The sequence below is a fragment of the Zea mays genome, chromosome 1 (genome assembly GCF_902167145.1).
Source record: "Zea mays cultivar B73 chromosome 1, Zm-B73-REFERENCE-NAM-5.0, whole genome shotgun sequence".
Taxonomy (NCBI): domain Eukaryota; kingdom Viridiplantae; phylum Streptophyta; class Magnoliopsida; order Poales; family Poaceae; genus Zea; species Zea mays.
The window spans coordinates 79,430,477-79,440,738 of record NC_050096.1 but is presented as its reverse complement, the minus strand read 5'-3'; positions in this window follow the sequence as shown (position 1 = coordinate 79,440,738).

Sequence of the window (10,262 nt, the reverse complement as noted above, 5' to 3'; positions counted from 1 at the left end):
AAGGTTCAAGGTAAATGGTCAATATTTAAACGCTTTTCCTTAAATCTAGTATGAACATAAATAAAAAAACTAAACATGTCTAAGATATAAATTTACATGATAGAACTTAATTAACTCAACATGTCTTATTATTTACCTTTGTTCGTAGCCTTTCACACACCCTTTTTCTTGATCTCCCAATCTTAACTAGTTGAGCTAAAATGTGCATGCCTTTTTCATTAGGAGAAGAATTCCATGATCAAATAAACCTTGACACATTTTTGTCATAGAAGTTGAGTTGCCCAACCCCTTCACGTGTTGGACAACTAAATTATTTTGGCCAAACATGTTCAAACTTTACATACACGCTCATATCTTTCCTTCTTATCTTACGCCCATGTCACAAAAGTAAAACAAGGAACATGGATTCAACCTTATCCTATTTAACCTATGCAATGTTTCTAGTTTGCTTCCAATCTAAATAAAATTTGACTCTATGGTGCCTCACACTGGTAGGGCCCCTCTGCATTTGATGTCTATTGCCTCGGAATAAAAGACATATATAGTTTGGAAAAGTGTGGTGATCCATTTACCCCCCATTTTTACAAATGTAGGATGTGATAATGCAATGACAATGTACATTGAAAAAGATGTTGTCGCACAAAATTCGAGTTAAAATAGCCACCAAAGATCCATTTCCCGTCAGATCAATTTGTGAAAAACAGATAAGCACAAACACAAAAAGATATCCTTAGAATAGGACACACGCCTAAGAGGGTTTGGTGGCTCCATGTGGTACAGCCAACCCCACCCTAGGAACAGGCCCACCTACCAGCCTCTACAACCACTTCCTAACACCTCTACACTAGTTTGACTCCTTCCCTTCTCTTTCTAGTGTTTATTTTTGCACACTTTTGTGAGTTCCATGCAAAATAAAATGAACTAAGGCCATATGTTAATTAAAACTTTGAAAAGAGACATGCTTATAACATTTTTGAGGTAGAAGTTTGCATAAAGTTTGTTCCATATACATATACTTATGCTTATGGGGAAAGATCCTGATAGGATAATCATATTTACTAAGTTATTGTAAAGTGTGATATAATTTTGGATTAAAACCCTACCTTTTCTACTTAAAGTACTAGGAGATTTTTCTTTTTGATAAAAATATCATAAAACCATAGTTTTTTATACTCCTTAATGGTGAGAATTACCTATTGTAGCCAATATGCTATTTACTTACATGTTTAAAAACCTTTTACATATAATGGTTATTAGTGCATTGAGTTTAGCCAAACCTTGTTGGCCCTTGTTTAGAGATTTATCATGCTCCCAAGATCAAGATCATGTACACACCAAATATACATGTTATTTCTACACTAGAACTACATACACCAAGCCTACCATTTCCACCAAATAAATACTCCATATTCTAAAAGTTGTGTCTCTCTCTAATATGTTTTTGGCAAAAGTAAAAAAACACACACATTAATGTCCAAGGTATTGAAAATGTGAGCATGTGAAGGCTCATGCTTGAAAAACAAGATGATATCCATGTCTCAAAGAAATAAGTTAGAGAGATGAATCATATCAAATGAAAGAGTATTTTTACATATCATATTCCATAAACATGCACTTCTTGATCTAAGCATATGTCAATTTTTTACTTAAATCCTTGTTTTGACTTCACAATATGTGCAATGCAAGTATGTCCACATGTTCATCATTAGTTGAGCTCCAAATAAGTAGGATGAGAAAAGAAGGCAACTCTAAGTTGTGCCTTGGTAAGGAATCATGTGCCATTGAGCGATTTGATTGTACCATTTGAGGAGTGAAAAGTGGTCTATGTGCTTTATTTTAAATCTATCAAAAAATCCAAGTATTAAGATGTGAAAATGGAAAGATGACTTTGCTTTGAGAACTATTTTACTTTTTAACTTCTAAAGGATATATGATAGCTAGTGTCACATATCCCACATGTATAATAAATGTTTTGGAATGACTTTTATGTTAGTTGTATCTTAAAATATTATGCTCATGATTACTTTTATCTTTAACCATTACTCAAGGACAACAAAGACTTAAGTGTGGGGGTCTTGTTGATAGTAATTGTTTCATGGTTTTACATAGTAAAAACTATCAACAAAGTGTCTCTTTTGAAAAAAAAAATGTAAGGTACTAATGATTTTTATAAAAATAAATTGGCTCCACATGTACATGTCCTTATTTAATTATAAGGGCACGAATGGAGGAGATTAGAGGTTGTCGGTCCACATATGGGGGTTGTTTGACCGTCTAAGAGTCACCTAGAGGTGGGTGAATAGGTGATGCCTGAAATACACAACTTTAAACACAAACTTGATCCAAATGAAAAGTTAGTGCAAAACTAGATCAAGTCGGAGTGAGAAAGAGGAGAGAAGTTCTCTTCACTTGATTGCTTGTAACGCCCCCCTCCACTCTCGGACCGGTGGTACTTACTCTTGGTAGCTCTCTAGGATCATATATTGTCCCCATAGACCAACACGAGTCTTTTTGTGTGCACTTTGTCCTCACTCATGCGCACCCGAGAAAACTTTCCAGTCGGTCACCCATCCCAAATTGCTCCAACCCAAGCACACTTAACTTGAAGGTTATTTCGAGATAGGCTTCTGAAAAAGAAGATGCATCTTATTGATATGAGTACTCTAATAATTCTATTAAGCCTTGGGCAAATATATCACCATCTCCTTGAGCCAGGATATCACAATCCAACCCCCTTAGAAGACCGACGTCCTCATTGGTCAACCCCAAGCTAGGAACCTCCCCTCTTGACCACGTCTGTGTCGAGTGTTGTCATATGCCATGCCATGTGACCACTCTGGGCCCACATGCACCATGCACCATAAACCCGAACCCCTAACCCACACATGCCCGTGAAACCGCGAGAATCAACTCTGATATCACTTCTAACACCCTGTCCACTCCCGGACCGGCAATACTTACTCCTAGCAGCTCTCTAGGATCATATATTGTCCCTATAGACCAACATGAGCCTTTTTGTGCGCACTTTATCCTCACTCATGCGCAACCAAGAAAACTTCCCAGTTAGTCACCCATCCCAAATTGCTCCAAGCCAAGCACGCTTAACTTGGAGGTTCTTTCGAGATAGGCTTCCAAAAAAGAAGATGCACTTTGTTGATATGAGTACTATATTAATTCTATTAAGCCTTGGGCCAGGATATTACATTGCTCTAACAAGATGTTAAATAAACTTAGAGCAATATTGTAAGTGAAAGAAATAATTTAGAGAGGAGGAAATAATCACAATAAGAAATCACACAAGAGAGACAATGATTTTCCCGTGGTTTGGCTAACCCTAAAATGCTTGTCTACTCCATGTTGTAGTGACCCAACGGACAAGGGTTGCACTCGACCCCTCTCAAGCGATCCAATGATCTACTTGAGTGCCACGGTCTTCCTTATATCAATATGAATCCCCACGCAAGGAATCTCCACATGTTGGAGTCTCCTGCATCCGTACACAAAAGAATGAGTTATAACTGTGAAGTACAACAAAAGGGAGAAGAATACACACAAGAGTAAACACAACCACATAACATAAGAAGATCACAAGAACGCACTCCCATTGAATGACTAGAACAACTCAGAACGATGCTTGGATCCCACTAGAATGACTAGAATGTGTTGTGGTAGAGTGTAGGTGTGCTCAACAGCTCTTACTATGCTTGGGGTACTGAAGGGGGTCACCAATGGGTTCATTTATAGCCCAAACATGCCCCCTAGGCATTACTCCTTCCTTCTAAAAGCATACTAAATTATAGCCTCGGCTGGCGCACCGGACCGATCTGGTGTGTAAGGAAAATGAACCCCGAGCCATTTGACTCAATAGGTTTTGGTGTTTGATGGTCAACATAACCTGTGGACTAATGTGTTTGCTAGTGTTAATGTTTGTAGTTCACAAGATGCTAATGTTACTTGGACCAAGGCATTGAGGAAATCAACACCTCAAAAGAAGGCATTATGAAGATCAAGTGAAGTCCAAGAAATGAAGCAAGTGTTGCAAGGCGGACTGTCCGGTGCAACACACCGGACTATCCGGTGCACCAGGGAACTGTAGCCCAATAACTAGTTCCAGGTGGCACTGTGGAGAAAAGACAACTGGACTGTCTAGACTGTCCGGTGTGAAAAGCATGCGCGCCAACGGTCACCTGCGGTGTCAGACTAACGGCTAGGCACATCGGAGAGGGGCACCGGACTATCCAGTGTGCCACAGAAAGCGACAGCTTTTCTCCAACGGCTAGTTTTGTGTTGGGGGCTATAAATACACCCCCAACCGGCCATTCCAAGGTGTGGAAGCCCAAGAGACATACCAAGGCACATAGTTCACATTTCCAAGAGCTCATACACCCAAGTGCTTAATAGAATCACTCGGTGATTAGAGTAGGTGCTTTGCGAAGTGCTTAGGTTAGTTAGACCGCTCTAGTGCTTGCTCTAGGTGAATCCTAGTTAGTTGAGTGAGTTTAGATAAACCACACAACCCCTCGGCTATTGCGCGAGCCGTTGTAATTGTACCGAGTAGGGCAAGAGTCTTGCGAGACAGTGATAACCACATTTATGTCACGGCCGCCACCGTGTATCGGAGGGAACGAGGCCCACGATGTTTTCGGCCGGAAGCTTGATAGTGGAGATGGCGGGGAGCGTCCGAGAGAAGCCGGAAGCGGAGCACCACTTGCGCGTGGAGAAGGCCCACGACTCTCTACGAAATTACTCGACCAAGGTGCTTGGCCCTCGCGTGGGCTTCCCTTTACGTAGGGGCACCAACGAGGATTAGTCGAGACCTTACGTGGTTCCGGATACCTCGGTAAAAATACCGGCGCAATCCACAAGAGTTTGCATCTCTACCTTCTCTTTAGCTTCCGCATTTACATTAAGCATTTAAGTTTCAATCTTGTATTTCTAGTTAGATTTTTTAGATTAAAACTTAACTTTCACGGTAGAGATAGTAACACTTAGACTAAACCTAGTTTGTACATTGTGAATTGATTATTTGCATAGGTTTTGTCTAGGGATTTAATTGTGGCCTAGTTTAGTGAAAGTTTTAGAAGTCCTAATTCACCCCTTTTAGGTGTCACCTATTTCCTTCAATTGGTATCAAAGCCAAGTTTGGCTCATTTGAAACACTTTAGCTTCACCGCTAAAAGAGCCTACGCTTTTTAGAGGAAGGGATGGATACCCATAGGCCACCACACTTCGACGAAACTAATTTCCCATATTATAGCGCTAGAATGGCTTGTTACCTAGAGGCCGTTGATCTAGGTGTTTGAAGAGTCACTCGTGATGGGATGAAACCACCCAAAAATCCCGAGAAACCCACCATGAGTGACGAAAAGAAATTTATTTAAATGCTAGAGCCAAAAATTGCTTGTATGAATCTCTTAGCATGGATATCTTCAATCAAGTTTTTACATTGAAAACTGCTAATGAGATTTGGCTAAAATTGCTTGAGCTCCATGACGGCACATCCAATGTTCGTGAGCAAAAACATTGCCTGGTCTTAAATGAATATAATTCTTTTGCTATGAAAAATAATGAGCTTGTTAGAGATATGTATTCTCGTTTGAATCTAACCATCAATGAGCTCAATTCTATTAGTATTAAAAAGCTAGGTGATGTGGATATTGTGAGGAAGATTATTTCCCTGCTACCACAACAAAGATATGGGAGCATCATCACCATTCTTCACAACATGGAGGACTTGAATACAATGACCCCGACCATCGTGATTGGGAAAATCGCGGCATTTGAGATTTTGCGAAAAATGTGTCAAGGAGAGGAGCCAACTTCCTCCAGGCCATATACCTTTGCGTGTGATGAAAGGAAGGGTAAAAATAAGGCTCCCACTCCAAGTTCCTCAAGTGAAGAAGAGGAAGAAGAAGTGATGATGAAGAAGATAATCAACCATCAACATCATCCTCCGAGGACGAAGAAACAATCCGATGTGTCAGAAAGGTAATGGGGATGATCCGCAAGATTAATCTAATGGGTGTGCCCCTACAGGTAGAGGATCTTCTCTTTAACATTGATAGGAAAAAGCAAAGAAAGAGAGGATGCTTCGCATGTGGGGAGAAGGGCCACTTCAGGGACAACTGTCTAACTATGGCTGAACCTAAAAAGGAGAGGAGAAAAGACAAGGCGCTAACAAGTGTCAAAACTTGGGACGATTCTTCAAGCGAAGATGAACCTCCAAGGACGCGCAGCCACCGATCCTCATCACACTCATCACGCAAGTGCCTTATGGCAAGAGGTAAAATAAGTATTCCATCCTCTAGTGATGAAAGTAGTAGCAATGATGAAGGTGAGGGAAAGCCCTCAGTAGATGAGCTTGCGGAATCCATTAAATTTTTTCAAGATGTATGCACTAAACAAAATGCTTAACTTAAAACTTTGAAAAATAAGTTTATTAGCTCTCAAAATGATTATAAAGGTTTGCTAGAAAAATTTAAAGCATTTGCAAATTTAAATTGTGAGCTATCAACTAAAATTGAGAATTAGAGTCTAGTGCTACATCCATAGCTACCAATGATGGCCTTATTAAAAGAATGAAAAACTTATGGCTAAGTTAGCTAGCTCCCAAGAAGTTATTGAAAATTTGCTAGGGAAAATGGAAATTCTTAGCATACACAATAATGAGCTAATTACTAAACTAGAAAACATTGGTAGCACTCTAGAAGTATCTTGGTTGAAATACCTAAAATTATTAAGAAAGATGCTTCTACTTCCTGCTTTGATTTAATTGATGATTCTAACCCCTGCAATCAAGTTCTTGTTAAGAATGTTATTATAGAAACTTGTTCGGACGAGATTGCAAAGGAAAATGAGCAATTAAGGCAAGAAGTGGCTCGCGTTGGCAAGGCTTTGTATGACAAGAAAGGCAAAGCCAAACAAATCCAACCTCCACAGGATAACACCACTGCGGGAGTGAACAAGCCTGTGGAGGGCGAAACTGTGATTTGTAGGTTATGCCACAAGGAAGGTGAAAGGGAAAAGGACTTAAACATTTCCTATAAACGATTTTGGCTTTAAAGAAGCAAAACTCAGTAGCTCTATCCACCGCCGAAGCCGAGTATATTGCTGCAGGACACTGTTGTTCACAATTACTTTGGATGAGGCAAAGCCTTAGGAGCTATGGCTACAGGTTAAGCAAAGTCCCTCTTCTATGTGATAATGAGAGTGCAATCCGCATGGCGGATAATCCCGTTGAACACAGCCGCACTAAGCACATAGACATCCGGTATCACTTTTTGAGAGATCACCAACAAAAGGGGGATATCGAAATTGCTTATGTTAGCACCCACAACCAATTAGCTGATATCTTTACCAAACCCCTAGATGAAAAGACTTTTAGCAAGCTTAGTAATGAGTTAAACATCTTAGATTCTCAGAACTTTGATTGAAACATTGCACACATTGCTCATTTATATATCTTTGATCATGTCTCTTTCATTTGGTACAAATGCATATTTCTTATTTTTCTTGTGCCAAAGCTAAGACTAATGTGCTTCCATGAGTATTTCTATGATTAGTCTTAGATTGAAAGGGAAATGGAATATTTGGCAAAGGCAAGGCCTCCACTACAACTCTGTCGGTATCACTTATCCTTTGTCCTCCTCATAAACTTTCACTCATATCCTTTTACCAAAGGGGGAGAAAATAGGCCCAAAAGGGGAGATTTAAAAGGTCTCTCAAGTTTCTTGGTTTTTGGCACTTAATGCCAAAAGGGGAGAAAGTAATAGGCCCAAAGCAAAAGGACCGCACCACCACCCACCCATTTTCAAATTTTCAAAAAAAACTTTTCACAAAGGGAAGAAATTATTTCAATTACAAAAACCCTCTTGACAACTAAGGGGAGAACTTCTTTAGGGGGAGTTTTTATTTAGCCAAAGGAAAAGAATTTGAAACATGGGGAGAATTTTCAAAATCTTGAAAATTCTTTTTGAAATCATACTCTCATACTATTGGCTATTTGCAAAAGAATTTGAAAAAGACTTTTTCAAAAGATTGCAAAAACAAGCAAAGTGGTGCAAATGTGGTCCAAAATGTTAAACTAGAAAAAAGCAATCATATATACTTAAAATTACTTTCGGTTGGTTTAAATTCAAGTAACTTTTGCACATCTGTCGAAATTGCAAACTAGTTACATTCCTACACTTTATATTTGCTTTGGTTTGTGTTGGCATCAGTCACCAAAAAGGGAGAGGTTGAAAGGGAAATGGACTTAAACATTTCCTATAATCGATTTTGGTGTTTGACAACCATCATAAACCTTATGGACCTTATGGACTAACTAGTTTGCCTAGTTGATCATTTCTCAGGTGCATAAGTTCATCTACAACTATTCTAAGTCAACTGTCCGGAATGCCGTAGATTATTCCGGAGAGGAGAAGCTTTTTGGAAAAACACCTATGCGCGGACCGTCCGGGCCCTTGCGGTGGACCGTCCGCGACACCAGGGTGAGCCTCGAGCAGGAACAATGCAAAAACCTAGGTTAACACTACAGACCGTACGATGGAGAAGCGAGCACCGTCTGAGACCAAGCGCGGACCGTCCAGCCTTAAGCGCGGACCGTCCGGGGTGCACAACCGGACCGTTCGTGACTGCTTTATCTGACATCTGATGATACATTAAATGCACTATAGCCGTTGATATAGTCGTTACTGGTGACCATTGCGATTTTAGCCGTTGATGTACAGGGGCAGACCATCCGGACCAGGAGCGCAGACCGTCCGCGGTCGACAGAAAAGGAGCAACGGCTAGGAAGTGGTTAGAGGCTATAAATACAACCCCAACCACCTCCATTCATAGCAAGCAAGCACTCCACTTATACACCTTCAATACAAGAGCTAGCAATCCATTCCAAGACACATTCAAAGCTTCCAATCTCTCCAAGTTCCACAATTGAGACAAGTGATCATTAGTGATTAGTGACTTGAGAGAGTGTGATTCGTGTTTCATTTGTTTCCCTTGTTGCTTGGTTTTCTTAATCGTGCTTTCTTCATCTCTCTAAACTCTCTAAGTGTTTTGTAAAGCTTGCAAGAGACACCTAATTGTGTGGTGATCCTTGCGGGGTCTTAGTGACCCGTGAGATTGAGTGACCGATTGAGAGAGGGAAAGGGTTGGAATAGACCCGGCCTTTTAGCCTCCTCAACGGGGACTAGGTTCTTTGAAACCGAACCTCGGTAAACAAATCACCGTGTTCATTTGTGTTGATCTCCATTCGATTTGTATATCCTCTCTCCTCTCTCTAAAAGTTCCCTTGCTCATATTGATTTGAGTTGGCCCCCAAAGTTATCTGCATTGATTGAGCAACTCCTAGCAAGGAAAACTATCTTCCGCACTCCGAATTAATTCTAACACTAACCCTGGGCATAGTGCGTGTTCAAAAGTTTATAATTTTTAGGTTTCGCCTATTTACCCCCCCTCTAGGCGACTTTCAGAAGGCCATAAGTCTTTCCAATGCAAGGCGATGATCGGGGATAAGCAAAGGCAAAAGCTCAAGCAAAAGCCAACAAGCAAAATCTCGAACACCTACATCAACAAGGTGGACAAAAAGGCTACTACACCATATTTGATCAAGAAGAAAAAGAATGGAAAGGTGATAGCAATCAAGGCCAACAAGCAAGCCAACAAAGGAAAGAGGGCCAAACGCATCTTGGTGCTAAAGGAAATAATTTCAACCATGAAAAGCACCAAGAAGGTTTGGATCCCGAAAGGGAAGTGAGTAGTCCGAAGGACGATGGGGAATTTGGAGACTTGGCAAATTTGGGATGTACATCATGGGATACATCATATTGGATCAAGTTTATTGCCAAGTGGGTTAGTGAATATTTTGGACCCAAATTTCCCAACTCTTGACTAAGGTAACTAGATTTATTGTATTCCTTATTTTTAGATATGTGTATCTATTTTCTTGTATCTAGTTTTACCTTTCATGTCTAGTATTTCATTTGGTACTTATTTTAGATTATCAATGCATGCACACTAGGTCAATCATATGGTAGGATTGCTCGTTTTCAATTCATAATCTTGTGCAAACCTACATGGTTTAAAATGTTTAATTAAGCATGGCACATAGCTTATTTAACATCCCTAAGTAAATGACACTAATGCTTCAAAAGCTTATATCCGATAATTGGTATCATTTAACTTATATGTGCCAAAGCTCAGATTATAGATAATTTGCCCATTGTTGATATTAAATCAAAGTGCATGTCTCCTACAAGTAT